Below are 24,348 nucleotides of genomic sequence, written 5' to 3'. Positions count from 1 at the left end.
AAGGTAAAAGAGTTTTAAAATGTGTACATGCCAACTCAAAGTGAAAATTTCTGATCTGATACTGTAAGGAGTATATTGTCTTGCTAATAGAATAAGATTTGTATGATATAGTAGAAACAAATTATAGAAATTGTTGAATAGAATCGATAGCTAAAAATCTGATGGTGATAGCAATTCACCTACCCTGGTCAGCATGATGAAGAGCAAAAACCTCAAAAAGTGTCTTATAAGATTAAAGGTTGATTTCAGAAAGTTGAAATCATATATGAATAATGATAGAAAGTTTTCAATGTTTTGAATCGGAAAGGTGATATGGATTCGTTTTGTTATTTCGTGGATAAGATAGAATATTGTAAACAAGTGTCACCATAAGAGCGTTAAAAGATCAAATGATGCAGTGAGAATTGGTAGAAGAGTTCAAGAATAAGTGTATCAGTGACAAGCGTATAAGATGTATAAAGTTAGAGCTTAGGAGTTTGAAACAAAAGGATAGTATTGTGTACAAGTAAAAGTGTGTATATGATAAGGGTTTGCAGTTAAGATGGAAAGAGTTAGCGTTGGCTAACCAGAGTATATGATAAAATGTACCGGAATTATAAGATTATAAGATATTGTCAGGTTATGATAACCAAATATGAAGAGGATCTGGAACAAATGTATATGAATGGATTGATGGAGGTTTACACTTTAGATTGGAAGAGATGGTAATGATTAACAAAATTATATGATAGTAAGTGTATTAGAGTTAAAGAATTAGAAGATGATGTCAAGATAAGTTGACCAAATATGATGTGGATTTGGATATGGTGGTGTATTCTGAGTATGTAAATAAGGTATTAAAGGAGATAAGGATTCATATGAGTGAGGAAAATACAAGTATAAGAGATTGTAAAGAATGAGGTTTGTAAAGTGAAATTGATTATCAAAGTTATGAAAGGTAATAAAGATCGGTAATCAGAGATGAGTATAAGTGATAGGAAAAGAGTATGTGAACATGAAAAGAAATATATGATTTATGTATAAGGAGATTTCAATTTTGAATGAAAAAAGAATAATGGAATAAAGAAATGAAAATGATTGAGTTTAAAGGATCATATACGATAAAGGTTATACGGAAGTGTAGATGATAATTTCGATATAGAAGTAAGAAAAGTGTGCAAGGTGATGTGAAAAGATTATTTAAAGTGCATGTTAATCATATTTAAAGAAGATTTAAGGTTGTGTTCTTGGTCAAATGATGATGGAAAACGAGTTTGGTTATTGTTATAAGGTAATTAGATATGGATTTATGAGACTGAGAGATGAAAATGGATGTTATTGTCTACGTGATGAGTGATATTATATGGAATTTTAGAAATGGTCAAAGGAAAATGCAGAATCGAATGAGAGAAAAGACAGAAATGGATTGAGTTTACTAGTTATACGATAAGCGACAGTAGATGAATGTATAAAGGAAAAAATATGGATAAAGAGCATTAGAAGATATGTAGAGGTAGTGTACTTATCGATATATACAGTGAAAATTCGAGGACGAATTTTCTTAAAGGAGGGGAGATTTGTAATATCCCAAAATCGGGGCTAGTGAGTAAAATAAAAATTTTGAAACTTTGAAGTCTGATTTTGAAAGATTTAAAAGTTCAGGGATTAAATTGGAATATTTAGTCGATGTTAGTTGGTAATTATTAAAGGAAATAAAGGGTGAAATGGTCATTTGACCAGAAAGATTTTTATCTTTCTTTTGAGGCTATAAAACATGTGGAAATGGTGAGAAAAAAAGAAAAGTCTGGAGCTTGGGTTATCTCCTTCTTCTTCTCTTCCCGTAAGCTCCATGGAAAAGGTAACTTTAATTTCAGTTGGTTAATTCTTGAGTTTTAAGCTTAGTTTTGATTCTTGGGGTGCTAAGAAAGATTATTTAGTGATTAAAGTATGTTTAAACTTAAAAATGGATGAGTTAGGGATGATTAAATATGGAGAGTTTTTAAATGAATTATTGAGATAAAAGGAGTTAATAGATTTTGAAGTTGAATTTTACTTGTCAATGGTTAAATTAAGAAATATGAAGTGATAAAATTGGATTTAGAACATGTTGTAAATTTGGTGTAATTCTTGAATTACATATGGAAGATAGGATTTAGAGATTTAAAGGGGTGATAAATGAGTTCAAATGAGCTTAAGTATGTGTTTGAGTTTAGTATATGAAAAGGGGATATAACATGAAGAATTAAAGTTGAAAAGAATGAATTTTCGGGTTTAAATATGAATTCTGGACTAGTGTACATCGGTACACATTCAACATGTACCAATGCATCAAGGGTAAATTCCAGAAATTATTCAGTGTGCATCGATGCATTGAAATTTTGAAGCTATTTTGTGCATCGATGCACCCATAGTGCATCGATACACCCTTAAAGGAAAAAGTGAATTGTAGCTCAATAAATTAGTTTAAGTTATTAGCATCGAATTATAAGGTTTAGGCTTACAATAATCATCTTGAAAATTATGATTATATAGATATCGAGCACGAACAAGTAATGGGATGACCATCAAGTTAAGATTCAATCAAAAGAATGGAATCATAAAATGGGATTGGAACTTAGTGAGGCCAAGGTGAGTGCATATTAGATAGCGTATTATGTTTAATGGAAATAAGACTTGTGACAATCTATTTCCTATAGTAAAATGCATGAAGTCATTATTATGAGCATATGTTTGATATGTTACATGTGTGTTATTTATTGTTGTATATGTTAATGATATGTGTGAATACATGTTTATATGATACATGTTAAGTGTCCATGATATATGTATACATGATAATATTATATAAGTTAAATTATGTAATATGATACATAACTATAAGATAAGTGAAGGAATGTATATATGATAGAGATTATGTATGAGATATATGAGAAGAGGTAGATGTGATTAGGTGAAAAAGAATACAAACATATATTAAGCCATGTTATATGTGATAAATGAATGATATAAAAAGTGACATGAAGTACGTGAAAAGAAGCTACATGATTACATGTAAATGTGAAAGAAGTTATGAGCTTATATGAACATGTGATATGAATGTGTATATGTGATACAAGTTATGCGACATAAGCTACGTGATATGTGACAGTGAACTACGTGTTTATATGAATATGTGAAATGATATAAAGATAACACCCATGTTATGTGTCATGAGATCTAGAGATATAGTTGGCATGCCAAGAGTCGAGGGATATACAGTGGTCCTTCGGGACATATACAGTGGTCCTTTGGGATAAATTTCACATGCCCCTAGTGGGATCCCATACGAGTTGTGGTGACAGCATAGTGCACAACCTCAATAAACTTACATATCTATAGTTCTCATATATGTACATAGGCTAACTAAGAGATAACAATAAATATATATATATATATATATATTACAAGTAAAGTATATGCTTTTGTAATATGAATTGCATTATATGATTATATGATGATGTGTGTATTATCATATGTGGCTTAAAAGAATAGACATACGAGTATATGATTATAAGACATAAATGATAAGAATATGGATAGTGAAATAAGGTTAGTAATGGAAATAGTGTGAGATATGTATATGTGTATATTACATTGTATGTAATGTTATATTGTTTTGGTGTGACATCATGAGATGATGTGTTCCTGCATGTTTAAATAATTAAAGTTCTTTTATAAATTTAATGCCTCACTAAGTCATAGACTTAGCGTGTGATTGTTTCACACGTAGGTTACAAAAGTGAGAAGAGAAGCTAAGAATAGCAAGAAAGGTCAGCATCTCCCTTACAAAGTTTCAATAAGAAAATAGATGATTTAAATGTATTTGGTTATTTTGAATATAGTTGGCATGTACTAATTGATTGAGTTGAATATGCTCTGAATGGTTTGTAAAACAATTTGATTGTATTTATTACTGTAAAGTAATTATTTTCTCAAATGAGGAAATTAAGATTTTAGTGGATTTGTAAAGAACGGAGTTTTGAAAAGTCAATGTGACACCTCGGACTCGGATACGGGTTGGGGGTGTTACACCTAAATTCCTATAAAAGAAAGATCAAAATTAACATGGAAATACAAGAAAATTAAAGAAACAAGAGATAGACAATAAGCAATTTCAGCACATTAAATCAAGAAAAACCAAATTCCAAACAATAAAATAAGTAAAGTGAAGATGATGAAAATGCTACCCTCTCACTTTAGTCATTTTGACCCAAAATGAAAATTAATGCATAAGAGAGGTGATAGAAAACATTCCCCGTTCAATGAAGGTTGCAGTCGCATTGAAATAAGCTCTAGTGAAGATATGAGAGAATCTCAGCAAGGTTGGTCTCGATAGAATCCAAGTGGTCTTGCAATTCATGGATTTTTTTATGCACGCCTAATGGTGGATGCTCTTTCGGTGTCATAGTTTATAGAGCCCTCCAAACAAATACACGTGCATTGTGTGGGGTAATCATGCCATAAGGAACTATATATGGTGCTACGGGAGTATCGGTGAGAAGTCCCATCGTATCCAAGCACCTAGCATCCAAAGAGTCATTTCAAACGCATATGTAAATTGATTAGTATCAAATGTCAATGGAAATAAATGAGATCCCAAGTGAGTAATATAAGGGTTGAGAATGAGTGGTCGATTGGTTCGCACAATGCGCTCAAAGGCGCGGGAGAACCAAAAGCCCAAGTGTACCTTAACACCAGTTTTCATATACCATAAGAAAATAAATTCAACCTTACTCAATGAGGACGTTGTGTCATAACGTCTAGAATAATTATATACTAGGAACTGATGTAAGTAACGGAGAGTAGGATCATGAATGTGCCACCCTTTGGTGGTTCGAGAATCAAAAGTAACACCCGCCAAGTAATCTCACGTAAAGAAACTATAAAATCATGGTCCATGACATCCATAATGAACCCCATATAAAATTTAAAATATTCTAAAGACTGAACAAAATATTTTCCAAGTAATCTAAAAGAAATCACATATGGTGTATCGGTAGAAACTATTCAATTTGGCAAAAATGTAAACGTAGCATAAAAATAAAAAATCAACTCGTAATAGGTACTACAACGAAACTCAGAATATAAACGCCATCCAATTTTATCAAAGTAAACCATAATAAAATAACATAAATGCAAAGAATCTAAAGTGCGACCAGGAATATACTTACAAACTTGGATTTTACGATGTCGTATTCCATCAAATTACCACAGATCTTCATCATCAAAGTCGAGATAACCTTGAAGTACTTCCTCAGGCATGATAGAATAGGTTCGGCCATGACGATGGCGTTCGGATGAATAAGCGTGTTCGGGTGCGCCATTATCGGGCACAAGTGTATCACTTGAACTTGAGACAAATGTAGGTGATGGTGGGTGTTGGCAGTGAGTTTGTCGTGAGGATAAAGCTCGGTTGGCTGCCATCGGTGGTGCAACGTTTGGTGGAAACCCACTGCATAAATCCTTTGAAAATACAAACACTGGGTGCCACATTAACAATGGTTCAATGTTAATGGGTTCAAAACTTACCTCGGGTTGGTTGGGTATGGCAGTGGCAGTGGAAACCGAGTAAGTGTTCGATGGCGCAGTACAAAATGTTTATGTCACCAATGAGGAATGGTTCTGCAAATGGTCTGAGTAGACCAACAAAATTGAATAGTGGCACTATGTAATCTGTTGTGGAGTAAGCAGTGGACGCAGATGCAGATGGGGTCAGGGTTAAACTATAGATCGGCTCTGGAGTGAGAGAATGTGCATACGGTTATTACACACGACACCCACTACATCGGGCAGCGAAAGCAGGAATCTTCATGAATACATTTTGTTGATGTAGTAATGAGTCTGAACACCTTGGCACGTCATCAACGGGCGAGACAACAAAGCGATGACATCCTTGATAACTCCGTAAAAGGTCATATTTAGGACCTTTTCACTTAAGTTATTGATTGTCTAAGAGCCCATTTAGGATCATATAGATGCATTTAGGATCATATAGTTGCATGTGGTGGAATTAAGTTTGTCGCGGCATTTTATTTTGTAATCGATGTTGCTTTATGGGGAATGTGCTTGTTTGGTGATGTGCAGGATTTGGGAGCAAAGAAAAGAAAAAGGGAAATATCGTGACATGATGAGACTGCTGAGAAGAATGCAAATGCCGATTCAGTTGGCATTTCGAGAGCGAACAAAACGAAAGAATATATTTTTCAAATCCAGTTATCCCTATCTTCAGGTGATCTCTACCCGTTAGGAGACACCTACTTGGAGGGCACCACAGGCTGTTGCAGCTGATCATGCTGGAACACACCCTGCTGTAACTAATTCTGCTAGACCTCAACCTACAGCAACCTGATCTTGTTAGGTGCTCAGCCAGCCTCTTACACTGGACCACTGCCGGCTGCCCAAGGGGACCACTGTCATCTCTGCTCACCCTCACATGAATGAAGCATGAATTAGGGTATCATAGGAATTTCAACACAAATTCCTAGGTTTATTCTCCCCCTATAAATAGGAGATGAAGCCACCTTGCAAAGAGACTTTTTACTCACGCCACCTTGAACCTAAAAATTCAGAGGAGAAAGGTCTCTCATTTCTCCACCTATCCTATTTTTTGTGGCATTCCTCCATTGACAAGCTAGAGGGAGTGGTGATCTAGGCGTCCGAGAGGAGCTAGCTCGTTAGGACAATTCGTGGTGCTTAAGGGAAGCTCCGGTATTGCACTTAGAAGGCTTTTCCTCCTTCCCTTTGCTCTTTGCTTTCATTTTTATCATTTAGGTTGTAAGGAACATATTAACTTGCTTTGTGCTTGGTATATTCGAACCCCACCATGAACTAGTCTTATTTGGTGGGAGTTCATTTTTGGATATTTAAGATTTGCTTTAATAAAAGGTTATTTTTGTATGTTATTATTTGTTTTGTTTATGGAGTGTAATGCCTTAAGGTTATAGGAGCTATGAGAGTAGCCATTCCTTAGGAGATTACTTAGTGTTCGAGAGAATGTCTAAGTAGCACATTCTTAGTGTTCGAGAGAAACTAGGGAAGAACCATATAAGTAAGGGGTTCTAGGTAGTAACTAGGCCTAATCCACCTTAGAGATAAGGCTCGGATTTCAGTTGACTAAAAGGAGTAGTGTGTGATAGAGAGGTTAGATGTTAATGTTGCTGCAAAAAGGTATTGCCGAGGCATATCATGTTATCTGGACCAATAGGATCACTGCAGTAGCTAACGTCAATAGGTTTGGCAAGGTACCTTCAATCTGTCGAGTCCCTTAACTAGAGATAACATAGGGCACCCTTAGTAAACATTGTTGGGCAGATAAGTCATAGAAGTAAGACCATTCTGAGAATTAGACTCAAATTTCCTAAGTGACTCTATCATTCATTCCAATAGTAGCTTGTCGTGTAAGGAAGTTATAGTCCTAGTAATCAAATCATACCTTTACATTTTATTTTGCCTTTACATTTTCATTTGTTTGCACTCAACACAATATAATTTTCCACAACATCTCCAATTGCTTCCACATTACAATACACCATCATTCTATTCTCACCAACATCCACTTCATTTTGCCATTACATTCTCATTTGTGAATATCATTAGCTATACTTAGTTACTTTAGAATAGTGCATAAACTTTACTAAGATCTCTTCAATCTCTGTGGATACGATACTCACTCATCATTGTATTACTTCTTCGATTATGTATACTTGCACATATTTCACGTCCATATATATATCAGTCATAATTTGCGGACAAGTTTTTGGTGTCGTTACCGGGGATTGCCAATTGAGGATATTGAGTTTAGTTGTTGCACCATTTTATTTCTTCTCTTTATACATATTTACTTGTTTTTATGTTTACCTTTTTCAGGTGTTACGTTATCGCATGACTCGTAATAGACCCAAATAACCATTATTTCATATTGAACTTAAGGCTCATATTATTCAAAATCAAGTGAAGGATCCTCCAATTCTAAATGTCACGATAATTCCAAATGCTAGGAATGTTGCTCTACCACGAACTGTTAGAGATCACTTATCTCCTACATTGGATTACCTAAAACCTGCTATTGTAGCTCCCAAGATTCAGGCAACGCAATTCGAGCTCAAACTAGTAATGCTCGACATGTTGGACTTGATTGGACAATTTGTTAGTGCTCCTCATGAGGATGCAAGACAACATGTTCGAGCATTTTTGGAGGTCTGTGACTCCTTTCGACAATAAGGTGTGCATGAAGATGTGCTGAAATTAAAGTTATTTCCATATTTTTTGAAAGATCACGCCAAGGTATGACTCAATGGATTACCTTCCAGCTCGATAATGTCCTGGGTTGACTTGTGCAAAAACTTTTTGCTACGGCATAATCAACCCAATATGAACAACCATCTTAGAAACGCCATAGCATCTTTTCACCAAGGTGATGAATAGTCTATGTATGAATGTTGGGACCGATACAAAAGTTTGCTTTCACAGTGCCCTAATCATGGATTCCACGAATGGACTCAAATTGTGATGTTCTACAATAGAGTCAATGCACCCACGAGGATGATGTTAGATGCCTTGACAAATGGGACATTGCTTGATAAATTACCTACAGAGGCATTCGACATTCTAGATAAGATTGCCAATAATGATTATTAATTTTCATCTTCAAGGTTTAGAGTCGGACGAAAAGCGCATGGGACATTTGAGTTGGATACTACGAATTCTGTGTCCGTCCAACTTTCTGCCACCACTAATATGTTGAAGAAATTGCAACAATCAAGTGAAATGAAAGAAGTGAAAGCAACCACTCAGCATGTCTATTATGCCAAGGCAATCACGATGAGAATGAGTGTCCGACCAATCTAGAGTCCATCAATTATGTATAGAACTACAATCGAGGAAATTCTAACAATCTTGGATGGTGTCAGCATCCAAACTTCTCTTGGGGAAATCAAGGAACCAGCAATGCTAGTAAACCCGCTAGGAAGCAGAACTTTCGTGACTCCCAGGGTTTTCAAACGAATATTCCATGGCATAATTCTAACGAGGGAGTGCCATCTTCATATAACACAAGTTCTTTGGAGGCCACAATGCAAGATTTTATAGCAACCACGAAGACCATACTGCATAACCGTGCGACCTCTATAAAAAGCCAAGAAGCTTTGCTTCAAAGCCACAGCTCGTTTTTTAGGGCATTGGAGGGTCAGGTTGGCCAAATTACCACGTCATAACATTCTCGCCCACATGGCAGTCTTCCTAGTGATACTGAAGTCACTAAGGCTCAAGATAGGGAGTATTGTGGTATATTCACCTTAAGGAGTGACATCAAAATCTACAAAGATATTAAGTTTGGGGGGAGACACTCAGAGAACCCAGTCATGGATTATGCAGGAAGATCCGAAGGTGCAGGAAGATCCGAAGGTGCAAGAAGATTCACATTCGCTGGAAAAAAATGATGAGGGTACGAAGAGTGCAACCAATGAAGACAAGAAAAATTTTGCCACAGTAAAAGAAAAACCCCCATCAGTAGGAGTTGATGACCAAAGGAAAGTTGTAGAATTTTACCGCAACAAATTTTTATGCATTAATAATCACTTGAAGCTTAATGAAAAAGACGAAGAGGAGCTCAAGGATACTCCAAAGAGACGAGTTAGTTAGCTCACCCATAGCTAGACAAAGTATGAAATTTGAACCTTTGGATTCTATTGAATTTACATATCCTAAACACCAAGTAATTGACATATGTCTAGATTAGAAATTATAAAAGAATTAAGAAATGAAATTGAGATTAAGGAAAAATTCCCTAATGAGAAATTATTATTTGCCGCGACAATTTTATGGTATACTAACATTTTCAATTTTCTCGTTAGTGTTGTTTTGCTTCCTTACTTAAATAGCCTAGGAAAGAACAAGGTCATACACGATGGTGGCTATTGTCATAGAGATAACCTTAACCTCTTCAATGAATTTGCTGCCCAAATGATTTCAAGTTGCCACAGTAAAAAAAGTGAAAAGAGAACAAAATGCCAGGGCAAAATATTTTGAAGGTGTAAATATTATATGTGCGGGGCATTTTTGGTCTATACTGGTGCTCCGATCGAACGTGACAAAATTGTCATAACAATTTAAGATATTTCGAAAAGAACAAACTCCCAAACATGTGGAAAAGGGTAAGCCCCTACAGAAGCTACACCCACTTAGAAATAATACTCAACTGGTGTTGGCACAAACGCTGACATTGCTGATGATGTACACCCATCTGTATAAATGCCACGGTAAATTGCAACACTTCTGGCCAAGCAGACCCATGACCAATTGGCGAATGTGACCAGTAACCTAGCGACCTTCATTACCTATGTCAAGAAAATGGATGAGGATATGGAAACAATCTTCATGGAGCTCTTTCCGCATGTAGCTCTTGATCTTCTAGTCTTTACTGATACAATTTTACGAATATCTACGAATGCCATGACATCAGCATATGCTCAATAGCTAGATAATGAGGATGAGCTGGAAGATTTTAACTCAATCCATATTGTACCTATAATCGAGAGATAAGAGACTGAGCCCCACCTACCAACTCTGACAGCACCAACATAGCCTACGAAGCCATACGATGCAGCACAATCGAAAATACAGCAACAATTCCCTTTGCCAGGAGTCGATGTCGGTTGAAAAAGGTGTTTAGATGAGAGGTGCCTCAACTATCCCCAGTCCTAGATGGCCTTAGGACCCCCTGCTGCATCAGCATCAGATTCTGAGCACTCCAGCCCCACACAATTGCGCAAGCGCCCACGTTGCACTGTTTTCGCACCACCACCCGCATAAAAAACAAGGTATCTTACATTGCATTGCATTGCATAGCATGTAGTCTAGTTTTACTCTAGTTTTTATTTAGCATTGAGAACAACGCTTCTCTCAAGCTTGGGGGAGGTAGGGTTCCCAAGTCATTGCATGATAGTATTAGTATAATGAATATGCATGACATTAGTAAGTGTTAGAATTAGTTTTCTGGAATAAATTAAGGATGTCTGATGATGATGAACTCTTTATGGCTAGAATTGAATGTATATGACTGTTGAGGATGAAAGAACCAATACTAGAACTTGCTTATTTGAAACCTTTAAATACACGATTGTATGTTTTCCATGCTTAAGGAACTTAGAAATTTTTTATAAGAGAATTATTAAATGTCGTGGCATAAAACTTTGATAATGAATGATGAAAACCCCACACACAAAAAAATAAAAAGTAATAAAGAAATGAAATTGTGAATAAATGTTTTGGCATATCTGTAGAGGGACACTTCGCTATGCCATGTCATTGCCTGGAAACTGCATTTAAATAAATGGCATATATGGCATATGAGTGAATAAAAGTAGTCACGGGATGACTCTACCTAACTAGCTCAGGGTGGAAGGTATGCTCCCTTTTACCTAGAGTAGGATGATAGTGTAATAGGCTGACTCCCCTCGTAGTAATGCTAATAAAAGAAAAGAAAACAATATGGGAGAAAAATTTGTAAATTTTGTGGCATCACAAGAGATTTGCTTAGAAAATTTTTAGGTTTGTTAAGCATGGATTTGATACAATCACATGCACACACTAACACAAAGGATCTTGACCTAGGGGGCAGTATTTGATTTCTCAAACTAGTCTAGCGTGTTGAAGCCAAATGATCTGAGGGCTGAAATTTTATTCCATATAAATATTCTACTTCTGAACTTGCCATAGTATTTTTATTTTGCTATCCATTGCTTGAGGAACAGCAATAGCTTAAGTTTGAGGGTGTGATAACTCCGTAAAAAGGTCATATTTAGGACCTTTTCATTTATGTTATTGATTGTCTAAGAGCCCATTTAGGATCATATAGATGCATTTAGGAGCATATAGTTGCATGTGGTGGAATTATGTTTGTCGTGACATTTTATTTTGTAATCGGTGCTGCTTTATGGGAAGGTGTTTGTTTGGTGATATGCAGGATTTGGGAGCAAGGAGAGAAAATGGAAATGTTGTGACATGATGAGACTGCTGAGCCGAATGAAAATACCGATTTAGTTGGCATTTCGAGAGCGAACAAAATGAAAGAAGATATTTTTCAGAGCCAGCTATCCCTATCTTCACGTGATCTCTACCCTTGAGGAGAAACTTGCATGGAGGGAACCACGCCCTGCTACAACTAATTCTGTTGGACCTCAACCTACAGCAGCCTGATCTTGTCGGGTGCTCAGCTAGCCTCCTAGGATGGACCACTGCCAGCTATCCAAGGGGACCACTGCCACCTATTGATAGGGAAGCGGTGGTGGGTTAATGAACGTTACTCTTATTGAAGAATTAAACCTAGAAAGCTCTAGACTCGATGAAAACAATAGGGGATGAATAGAGAAGGTGGCGGCAGCAAGTAGGGTTCTTAGGTTTTCTTTTAGGTGCTGGAAACAAGGTAAGAAACAAGATTAAAACAAGATGAAGAAAAGATAAAGGAATTGAAATAAAGTAAGATAACCAAGAAATCAAAAGATCTCCCTTATGAAGGTGAACGGTAAAGATGATTGATGGTGTGAATGGATATATGGATAATCGATGGATAATGTCCTATCGAGTCATCCTAGTCGCGATGAAAAGGTAAACACGATAATATGGCTCTAACCAACCCTCCTAGTCGCGATGAAAAGCAAATTGAATTGTGAAGATTAATCTCCCTCATAAGAACTTGAAAGAGCTCAAGGAGAAGAAGCTTCGAAGGCATAAGGCAATCAACACTTGTAAAAATGAACGATCGTTGTATTATTAATCAAAGAAATCTTGTTTACAAAGTTGAATGAAGCCTCCTTTATATAGGGGTTGAATCCTAAAGGTCCTAAATAACTAGAGAATAAAATAATAATAAACTAAACATGTTTTAACTGTAATTCCTAATAAAATAATAATAACTAAAAATATTGTTTTAACTCAACCTTAATTCCTAATAAAATAATAAATCTGATCCTAAAACATAATTGATCATCCTATATTAAATTATATTACAAATAATCAATATAAATATTGAAAATTCGTAATATTTACAAAATCACGTATTAATCCCGTATAGGATTTCCTGCATGCACCGTCTTCAGTAAAATGGTCATATTTGAGTTCTCAATATCGGATTGATGCGATTCAAGAACCGTTGGAAAGATAAGAGACAGAAGATCGTATATACAGAAGAATATTGACCAAATAAGATCATTATACCATTCAAAAAGTCATAGAAAATCTGATTCTGTTCTGATCTTCTTTTCCAATGCTTGGACGAGTGTATCATTTGGAAGAGTTATTACTTCTTCCTTTGATGTGAGTCTTGTGATGCATGTATCATCCTCCCTTTCTTAAAAAGATTGACCTCGAATCTAAAACATTAAAGGGAGCAACATTAGAATCGTTTAATGATTCATTCACATTATACTTACTGAATAGATATGCTTTGAATCTTCGAGACTTTGTTCTTATAATAGGTTCGAGTAGAAACATTAGTCCAAAGAAGCATGAATTATGGACTCTGGTGCATGTATCATTCCCCCACTCCTCAAAAGGATTCGTTCTCAAATCTGAAAATCCAAAAGAAAGAGAATTATATATGTTGAAAGAAAAACTTATGAAACATTTATCAAGATCAATGTGATGTGACTTTATGCATTTTAGTCGAGGTTTCTTCTTTGTAGGAACTGATTTCTTGTAGTCTTGAAATCCTCTTTTGCATACAAGTCTTGTAATCTGATGTTTAGGTTGAAATTCAACATGGCGTCGACCACTGTTGGCTTTCTGTATGATTGCTTCAGATAATTTCTCCATGGTTTTATTCATGTGTGGCATGAATGAGTGTTTAAAAACCATGTCACTGGTTTGTTAAAGTAATCCCTTTAGTCTCCTAAGTGTGGTTCATGAATTAAAAATTCTCGAGAGGAGATTTTTGGAATGTAAAATTTGTTTAGTTGGCAAGGAACTCATATACAAGATAAAGCTCATTAGAAGCACTTTTAAAGGTATAGGTAGAAATATCAGAAATATCCGAGTTATTATGATATATATCTTTGATACGTTCAATTCTCATAATAGTAGTATGCGTTTGATAGGTAAGAGTATACCTTCATGGTAGTGCATCGTCTACTGTGTTTTTCTTACCTCGATCTGTGGCGCACTTAAAGGAGTTGTGTTTAGTATGGATGACAAATGCACTAGCCTTACCTTGTAAAAATGAGAAGTACTTTACAATGTCATTAAAATGAGTAATAAAATACTTACCTTTGGACTCTCGTAAATAGTGACTCTTCATTGATATGGAATCGTGATTAGGGCTTTCAGGTGGTAACCCGTCAGGAGAGTCACCTAACTCTATTCGACAACTCTTGGCGATGGAAGATGGTGTGGGCCAATCTCATGTTGTTTTTACTTTTTCATCATTTAATGGATTTTCTGTGCACGAACTATAAAGACTGTGGAGTTGTTCAAATCATGTTTCATCATTAAGATGGAGTCCGGACTAAGGCTTTCTTGGATGTAGCCTTTTCGTAAAAAATATAACTCTTTGGTTTATTTGATATTGTATGTTTGAAGAGGTATGATAGAACCTTGAATTAGATTGGTTTGGTGTTGTTTTCTTCTTTTCGGTGGTAATTCGTTAGGTGGATCACCTAACAATTCTCGAAAATCCTGTAAGAAAGATGAAAACACACTAGACAAATCCTTGTTAATGTTAGAAATTGAAACAATTGATTCCCTAAAGTGAACAAGGATGGAATGTTGTTTGTAAAGAAATTTCTCTCTCAATTCTTTTGTGCTCACACATTGATTTTGATTCACTCTTTTCTTCTCACATTTAGGTTCACTCACTACCCATGGGTCATTATTCTTTTGGCTTTTGTAACTAGTGACCTCTGTTGATTTTGCCTCTTTCTCATCTTTTTCTTTTTTTTCTTTCCCTACCTCCTCACAAATTATTATTTGATCTTTAGGGGCTGGAAGTGTGTCATTCTTTGCTGGTCGTTCTTTCTCCTTGTCAGGTTTGTCATCTCTTGGCTTTTTTGAGAAGATGGAGTAGAAGATGATGAAGGATTTGAAGGATTACCTTCGTAAGAGGATGAAGTACCTTCGTAATGTTCTCTGAATTGGAATCTCCTTTGGATTTGTTCTTCGATTGTCATTGCTTTCTTTAGTGTATCTTCAAGGTTTTCGTACCCATGGAGGTCAAGAAGATCCGTGATGTTTGAGTTCAAGCCGAAGATGAATCTTGACACGGTGACCTCTTCTTTTTTGGTTATGTTAGCCCTATTGAGTAAGGACTGCATCTCCTTGTAGTAGTCTTCAACTGAACTTGTACCTTGTCGAAGTCGATGTAGTCGTAGTTTAACTTCTCGTGTATAATGTGTCGGTAGGAATCGCTTCCTCATGTTTGTTTGAGGTCGGTCCAAGAAGTGATCGTTGGAATTTGGAAGTTCTGGATCTTTTTCCTTGTTTGCATCCACCAAGTTCGAGCATATTCTTCGAATTGCATGGTGAAAAGGGGAACTTGTTTAGCTTGGGGGTAGTCATGGTATGCGAACATGAGATCAATTTTTCCTTCCCAATCGATGTACCTGTCCGAGATCATGAACTTTGGATTCTCGCCTGGGTACCAAAAGTTCAGCATTGTTTGTCCTTGGATTCTGGTTTGATAGATCTAGTTGTGGTTCTTATTGTTCTCTCACGGTATTGGTATGTTCATCAAATCTTTCAACTTGAGTCGTAAGACGTGCAAGTATGGCTAAGATAACCGTAAGTGCCTTGTTGTTATTGTCGCCCATCCTGAAATCATAACACTCGAAAGAAAATTTTAAAGTAAAATAAAAATAAAAGAAAGAAAATTCAACAAAGCAAGAAACCTCACAAGTCACTCCAAGAAAGTAACACAGCGAGAGGCAAATAAGTCAATCTTGTACTCTTTAAAACTCACTTTACCAAGTATTCTTCCATAGTTCGTATCGGAGTTTGATTACTAGCAAAGGCGATAAGAAAACCTAAAAGCTCTGAGAGGCCAAACAAGGGTTAGACTCCAAGAGAACGAGAATGCAAAGAAGGAAGAAATATGCAAACTCTTTAGTCCTACTAACACAAGAAAGATAATGTGTTAGATAATGCAAAAGAACAATAAAAAGGAAAAACAAAAGAACCTAAAGCACTATGAGTCAAAGAAAAAAAAGAACCAACCCAAAAACTTGGAAAAGGCTAGATCAACTTGAGCAATGTTTTTTAAGGTGTTACCGGTGTCCAAAAATTTTGGAAAATTTCTTGAATGTCTTTCGATGCGTCAAGAAACCACATGTAAAATTTCAGAACCAAATACCTTCAGTAGTATCCAGTAGACTATGTTGAACGGTGAGTCCTCAAACAATCTATTTTTCTTGATCGCTTTGTTCGAAGGTGTTCTTGATCTCCAAAAATTATGATTTTGTGTGTAAATGATATTCAATATATGAAGTTTAATATGGAAATTTTCACCACGAAATTTCTCCTGTATAATTTTCAAGAAATTCGACAAGATCTAGACCGAATCTGCCGATGAAACTTGAAGGATGTATTTGAAGGCTCTAATGAACTCCGATTTGGGTGAATTTTGGACTGGAGATTTCTATTTGATGAATATGATATCTGGAGAAAATCAGCCCTAAATACCTTCATTTGCAATTTTTTTGAAATTTTGGCTTTTTTTGTTTTTTTTTTGTATTTTTTTAAAAAATAGCAAACTAACAAGAAGATTTGAATCTAAATTAAAATTAAATAAAAAGAACCTGAAACGATGAATTTTCTCTGAACTAGCTCCGTTGGGATACCTTGACGGTTTTGTGTGCAAGATTGCTTGCTTCTTTCCAAGAATCGGCCCAAATCTGTTACCAATTGATAGGGAAGCGGTGGCGGGTTAATGAACGTTGCTCTTATTGAAGAATCAAACCTAGAAAGCTCTAGACTCGATGAAGAACAATGGGGGATGAATAGGGGAAGGTGGCGACATCAAGTAGGGTTCTTAGGTTTTCTTTTAGGTGCTGGAAACAAGGTAAGAAACAAGATTAAAACAAGATAAAGGAATTGCAAATAAAGTCAGATAACCAAGAAATCAAAAGATCTCCCTTATGAAGGTGAACGGTAAAGATGATTGATGGCATGGATGAATATATGGATAATCGGAGGAAAAAGGTCTCTTATTTCTCCACCAATCCTATTTGTCGTGTCATTCCTCCGTTGACAAGCAAGAGGGAGTGGCAATCTAGGTGTCCGAGAGGAGCTAGCTCATTGGGACAGTTCGTGGTGGCCGACGGAAGCTCCGGCAGTGCACGTCGAAGGCTTTTCCTCATTCCCTTTGCTCTTTTCTTTCATTTTTATCATTTGGGTTGTAAGGAACGGATTAACTTGCTTTGTGCTTGGTATATTCAAACCCCACCATGAACTACCCTTATTTGGTGGGAGTTCATTTTGGATATTTAAGATTTACTTTAATGAATGGTTGTTTTTGTATGTTATTATTTGTTTTGTTTATGAAGTTTAATGCCTTAAGGTTGTAGGAGCTATGAGAGTAGTCATTCCTTAGAAGAATACTTAGTGTTCGAGAGAATGTCTAAGTAGCACATCCTTAGTGTTCGAGAGAAACTAGGGAGGAACCACATAAGCAAGGGTTCTAGGTAGTAACTAGGCCTAATCCACCTTAGTGATAAGGCTCAGATTTCAGTTGACTAAAAGGAGTAGTGCGTGATCGAGAGGTTAGATGTTAATGTTGCCGCAAAAAGGTATTGCCGAGACATATCTTGTTATTTGGACCAATAGGATCACTGCAGTAGCTAACGTCAATCGGTTTGTCAAGGCATCTTCAATCTGTCAAGTCCGTTAACTAGAGATTGCATAGGACACCCTTAGTAAACTCTGTCGGGCAGATAAGGAATATAAGTAAGACCATTCTGAGAAGTAGACTCAAATTTCCTAAGTGACTCATATCATTCATTCCTATAGTAGCTTGGCGTGTGAGGAAGTTAAAGTCCTAGTAATCAAATCTTATCTTTATATTTTATTTTGCCTTTACATTTTCATTTGTTTGCACTCAACACAATATAATTTGCCACAACATCTCCAATTGCTGCCACATTACATTACACCATCATTTCATTCCCACCAACATCCATTTCATTTTGCCACAACATTCTCATTTGTGAATACATTAGCTATACTTAGTTACTTTATAATAGTGCATAAATTTACTCAAGATCTCTCTAATCCCTGTGGATACAATACTCACTCATCACTGTATTATTTGTTTGATTGTATATACTTGCACATATTTCGCGTCCATATATATATATTTGTCGCAATTCGCGGAAAGTCCTCCACCAAGAGTGACCAGTGGTCGAGCAGGGTTACCAAATTGATTCCTCACTCGTACCATTTCTGAAAATCGATAAATATGCAGACATAATGGAGCAGCGAGGACGTGAGGCGTTTGGCGAGGGAGAACCGATAAGAGCTGCGCGGCGGTGTAAAGGAAAATGATGGTGCGATGGATGGCGTCAGTTGGTTTTAATGGAATTAAGAGGGTAGGTGAACAGCTAGAAATAAACAAAGAAGAATAAAGTTTTCTTGTGGGTTTAACCTGCACATGGGGAAGGCTAAAAATGAGTTTAATATAAAATGGGGTTTTGGTGCCGTTTATTTGGGAATGGATAAAAATAAATTTTGTTTTGAATCAAGACTTGATTTGAGAGGAGATATATGTGGGGTCCACACGTAAAAAGTAGGCAACGGGAATAAAGAAAGAATTGGTGAAGGAATTGTTGGAGTGTTGGGCGGCAGGAACAAATTTAAGGGCTTGGGTTGCACTAACTTGCGCCTAGGCCAAGGGGGAGGTGCTAACGTGCACAATTACTTTATATGGTGCATCTGGGTCAAGGGAATTAAAAGCAAAAATTTTACCCGACAGTTCCCTGTTGGCGTGCGCGTATGCTACTCCAAAATCGGTAATTTCAAGCTTTGCTTGATCGGTTTCCAACTTCTAGTTAAATTCGAATTTAATTAGGAATGACAGGTACCTATAAAATTAAAAATTAAAAATTAAAAACAAGTAAAATATCAAACAAATTTAAAAAAGAAAAAAATTGAATTCGATTAAAAACGAATTAAATTAAATGAGTTACCTCCCATAAAACATTATTTTTTACATTGTTAGCTCGACGACCTGTTTTCAGACAACATGTTCTTCTAATTTGATTTCCTCATCTAATCCTACTAGAGCGTTATCATAATACGACTTCAATCTTTGGCCGTTAAATTTAAATTGAGCTCTGGAATCATCTTCAATCTCGACTACGCCATGAGGAAATATTTGAACCACCGTAATGGTCTGAGTCACTTCTATCTTAGCTTACCCGCAAAAAGTTTAAGTTTAGAAGTGAACAATAAAACTTTTTAACCGACATCAAATGATTTAAAAGAAATCATGTGATCATGGATTTTTTCATTTTTTCTTTAAATATCTGTACGTTGTCGTATGCGGTTCGTCATATCTCCTTCAATTCTTGAATATGTAGCTTTTGCGTTTCGCCGATAGCTTCCATTTCTATGTTGCAATGTTTGATCGCCCAATAGGCTCAATGATCCCGCTCAATCGACAAATGACACGGTCTACAAAAAATAAGGTGGTGTGGAGACATTTCGATCGGACCTTTATAAACAGTCTGGTATGCCCAAAGCACATCCAATAACTTAGTACTCTAATCCTTTCGATCTGATTTGACAATTTTTCAAGAATTGCCTTGATTTCACAATTCGACACTTCCGCTTGCCCATTTGTTTGTGGATGGTATGCAGTGGCAATTCTTTGGGTTGCTCCGAATTTCTTCATTAACGCCTCGATTATTTGATTGATGAAATGGGTTCCTTGATCACTTATTATTGCCCGTGGTGTGTCAAACCTGAAAAAAAAAATTTTTCAAAAAGGTAACAGTCGTTCTGGTATCACTATTTTGGGTAGCCTTAGCTTCTACCCATTTAGAAACATAATCAACAGTTAATCTAATGTAAGTACTTCCAAATGATGAAGTAAAGGGACCCATATAATCGATTCCCCACACATAAAAAATTCCACATATGTGAATCGGATTCTGAGGCATCTCGTTTCTTCGGCTTAAATTCCCTAAACATTGACACTTGTCACAAGTCTTACAAAACAAGAAAGCATCACAAAAATTCGTACGCTAAAAGAAATCACATTCTAATATTTTATGAGCGGTACGCTTTGGTCCAAAATGACCGCCATAAGAATATGAATGACAAAAGTGTAGGATTGAATTTACCTCATCCTTGGCGATACATCACTGGATTACCTGATTGGAAATGCTTCCAAAGGTAAGGGCCATCCCAAATGTAGAATCAGGATTCTATTTTAATTCGATTAATCTCTACTCTCGGTAAATCCGATGGTAATTTACCTGTAGCCAAATAGTTGACCATATCAGAGAACCATGGAGTAACTCCCTGTGCCAACATCAAGTTTTCTTCGGATCTTCTTGAATCGTCGGGTCGGTTATGGAAAGGGGAAAACAACTCAAATGATCAGCCACTAGATTATTGCATCTCTTCTTATCCTTAATTTCCATATTAAATTCCTAGAGAAGTAGAATCCACTGGATAAGTCTCGACTTCGCTTCCTTCTTGCTTATCAAGTACCGTAATGTTGCATGATCATAATAAACCATAATCTTAGTACCAAACAAATACGATCTAAATTTTTCTAAAGCAAAATTAATTGAAAATAAATATTTTTTCTGTGGTGGAGTAATTTCTCTGTGTCGAGTCTAAGGTACAAAACGCATAAGCTATGACATGCGGCACTTTTTCGATTTTTTATCCGAGAACCACGCCTATGCTTGTATCTAATGTGTCACACATAAGCTCGATGGGATAGCTTTAATTCATTGGTTGAATGATAGGATCCAAAATAAGCTTCTCCATTAAAATGTTGAATGACTCCTTGCGCTCCATATTAAAATCAAAGACAACATCTTTTTGTAGCAAACTACATAATGGTTGCGCTATCTTTAAAAAATCCTTGATAAACATGTGGTAGAATCCTACATGATCAAGAAAAGAACAAACTTCCCTTATATTGTGGGGTAAGGGAGTAAGCGTATAACATCTGTCTTGGCTTTATCCACAGCAATACCATTAAAAGAAACTATTTAGCCTAGAATCAACCTCTTATCAACCATAAAATGACATTTCTCGTAATTTAAAACTAGGTTAAATTCTAGGCATCGTTTTAATATGTTAGTTAAATTAATAAGGCACTCGTTAAAAGAATTACCATTACGGTGAAGTCATCCATGAAGACTTCAATACCTTTCTCAAGATAGTCAGAAAAGATACTCAGTATACATCGTTAATAATTCTCATTAAAATTCTCAGTAGTTCCATGATCTATAAATCAGACATATTTATAATTCTCAGTAAAATCGGTAATCAAATGATATATAACAAGTAACATCATTTGGAAACAGTAAATCAGAGGTCAAAATTTCTATTAGATAATTTTTTAATAAATCAGAACATATAAAATAGTCATACTTCAGAGTATCTAAAATAGTCATATAGTAGACAAGCAACACACTAGAGGGTTCAGTTATTTTAGAGAGGCACTTGGTAGTTATCGGATTAGAAAGCTTGAAATTTATGTAAATTGATCAGATTTCAAGAATGAGATCCCTATTAAAAGGGATTGGTTACTAACGGATCTAATTAGACATTCATAAATTGATGCTTTGGGACCATTTAGGATTTCAAGTGCATCAGAAAAGTATCCAGGAACTGTATATCAGAATTATTTAAGATTCATATATAACAAGAGTGTTTCCATTACTTAGGCTATTAGGGACATTTTAGTCATTGCGGTTCATGAAAAAAAATTAGTAACTTAATCGAATAATGGTAAAATGATTACTTAAGATATCTAGGATTTATATCGAATTATCAAAATTTTGAGTGAAATCAAACTAAATTGATCCTAACAGTGTGATACTTGACAATCATTCATACCGAGATCATTCACAATATTCTCTTCTCAATACTGACTGCACTAGTTAAACTGACCACCTTCAGAATCATCATTGATAGGATTTCGAGGAGATGAATAGGTATATCATTGGTATTTATTTTATATTTTTATCGCAAAAATATTAAGCATAACCGACGTGCTTGGGTCGTGTTCTATAACCTTTAGGCCAGTACAATATTTAGGTCAACTGATGTTTCCAAAATATATCCAAAAACATTCACTTATTCCAAGTCATGAGGGTATTTAGGTTGTTTAAACACTCAAGGTTACTTCGATCATTTTAGAGTTCAAGGTATTTCAATCGTTTAAGGTTCAGGGATATTTTGGTCATTTTCTTTGATTAAGTCGTATGTCTTATTTCTAATAATTTAGTCATCGGGTGTTTATTCTAGAATCAGTAATTCTAAATCCTTTTCCATCTCAAAGGTTAAAAATATATCATGATTTTTATAAAAAATCGATTATTTAGCAAGTGAACTAGTAGTTTATCAGATCAAGAATGGCTTTTACAAGGTTATTTTCAGTTTTAGGGTCAATTTGGGTAATTTTTATTTCACAAGGTACTTTTGTAAAAATATTTCTCATATTTCTGACGTTAAAAACTATTTAACAAGAATTATCAAATCTAAGAATTTTGGAGTTAATTACTTTATCAAATAACAATTGAACTTGAATTATTTCTTATCAGTCTTATAGACCCTTATACGAGTAATCCGAGTCTTTTCAAACAGATCACGATCAAAAATAGAGAATTCATGGCTTATACTGATCCATTATAAATTTCCATGTCATTTCCACAATCAGAGATAAATCACATCATATTTGTATCTCAAGGGCTTTTTCATTCATATCCAAGATCCTAATGTATTAAAATCCATTACGAGCACACTAAAAATAAATGTTCAAGATTAATTGCTTAATCAAACAATCATTGAGATTAGAGTTTCCTATCGGTATACTAAATTTCTATAGCAGTCATTCAAGTCTAAATCGATTTATCGTCATTTTATCGAAATCAGTATTGTTTTAGAATAATTAATATTTACTACACTCACAAACATATTTATTTATACAACAACCAATTACCTAACATGCACCATAAATCATGCAAAAGGTAATAATGTATTACCTTGATTTCTAAGCCATATCGGTCGACCAATTAAACTCTATTCGATCACTAATGTATTTGACGTCCAATAATATCTCGAATACATAGCAGAGCAAATTGCATCAAAAATGGATATTAAACATGAAAATCAAATTGAATCAAAAGATAAAACACTAAAAAAACTTATTTGGTTTGAATTTGGTGAAACAATCATCAAATTCAAACTCAGGACGTTGAAAAACATAAAATATGACTTTTCACAAAAACAATTTGGCCAAAGCCAAAGTCAACCCTGGTTAAAGTCTACTCTGGTCGACGGTCAAGTCAATGATCATGTCAACGATCTAGACTGGTTCGAGTTGACCTAGATCGATTTGAGTTGACTAAGTTTGATCTGAGTTGACTAAGTTTCCAGAGGGTTTAAGCTAACCGAGAACCCCTCACGTGATGGTGGTATGATGACATTTACAGTGGTGACGGGGGATGTTTAGGGTAATTGATTAATCCTCAAGGTATAACTCACCATAATTAACCCAAATCATATTAGATTTCAAGCTAAAACAATGTGAGATGAACAAAAAATAGTTTGGAGTCTTACCAAGACGTTGATCGATGAACGGACGATGGTTGAGTGATGAACCCGATTGATTTTGATCGAAATTGCATAAGGAGTTCAAAGGCGGTGATAATGAGGCAAATAGGCATTAGGATCGACTAAAATTACAAAACACTGCGGCGGTGGGTAGGGCTTACGACAAACCTTCAACCACTTCTTCACGATGACCTACCATAGTTTTTATCAAACAGCCAGAGGGGTTTTGGTCGTGGGTGGATGATGATCATGATAAAGGTGGTGGTTTCGATCACAGTGGTCTGACAACAGTTGTTTAGGCACTGAATGGCGACAGCTTACCACAATTTGGGATTTTATTTTTTAAGGTTTGATATAATTTCAATAGGGAATGACCTTTTGAGGGTTTAAAGTTTAGCTCCAAAACATTTAAAATTTACTTTGATTAAAATATATTACAATAGTAGCCTATATTGATAGGTAAGGAATGACCTCCCATACTTATAGGTCATAGGTTCAAATCCGTCAAACCTCTCATTCCTCTTTTTCCCCCTTAGATGACAAGAGAGG

The sequence above is a fragment of the Hibiscus syriacus genome, unplaced genomic scaffold (genome assembly GCF_006381635.1).
Source record: "Hibiscus syriacus cultivar Baekdansim isolate YM2019G1 unplaced genomic scaffold, ASM638163v2 tig00112738_pilon, whole genome shotgun sequence".
Classification (NCBI taxonomy): Eukaryota; Viridiplantae; Streptophyta; class Magnoliopsida; order Malvales; family Malvaceae; genus Hibiscus; species Hibiscus syriacus.
Note: the sequence above shows the minus strand (reverse complement) of the source record.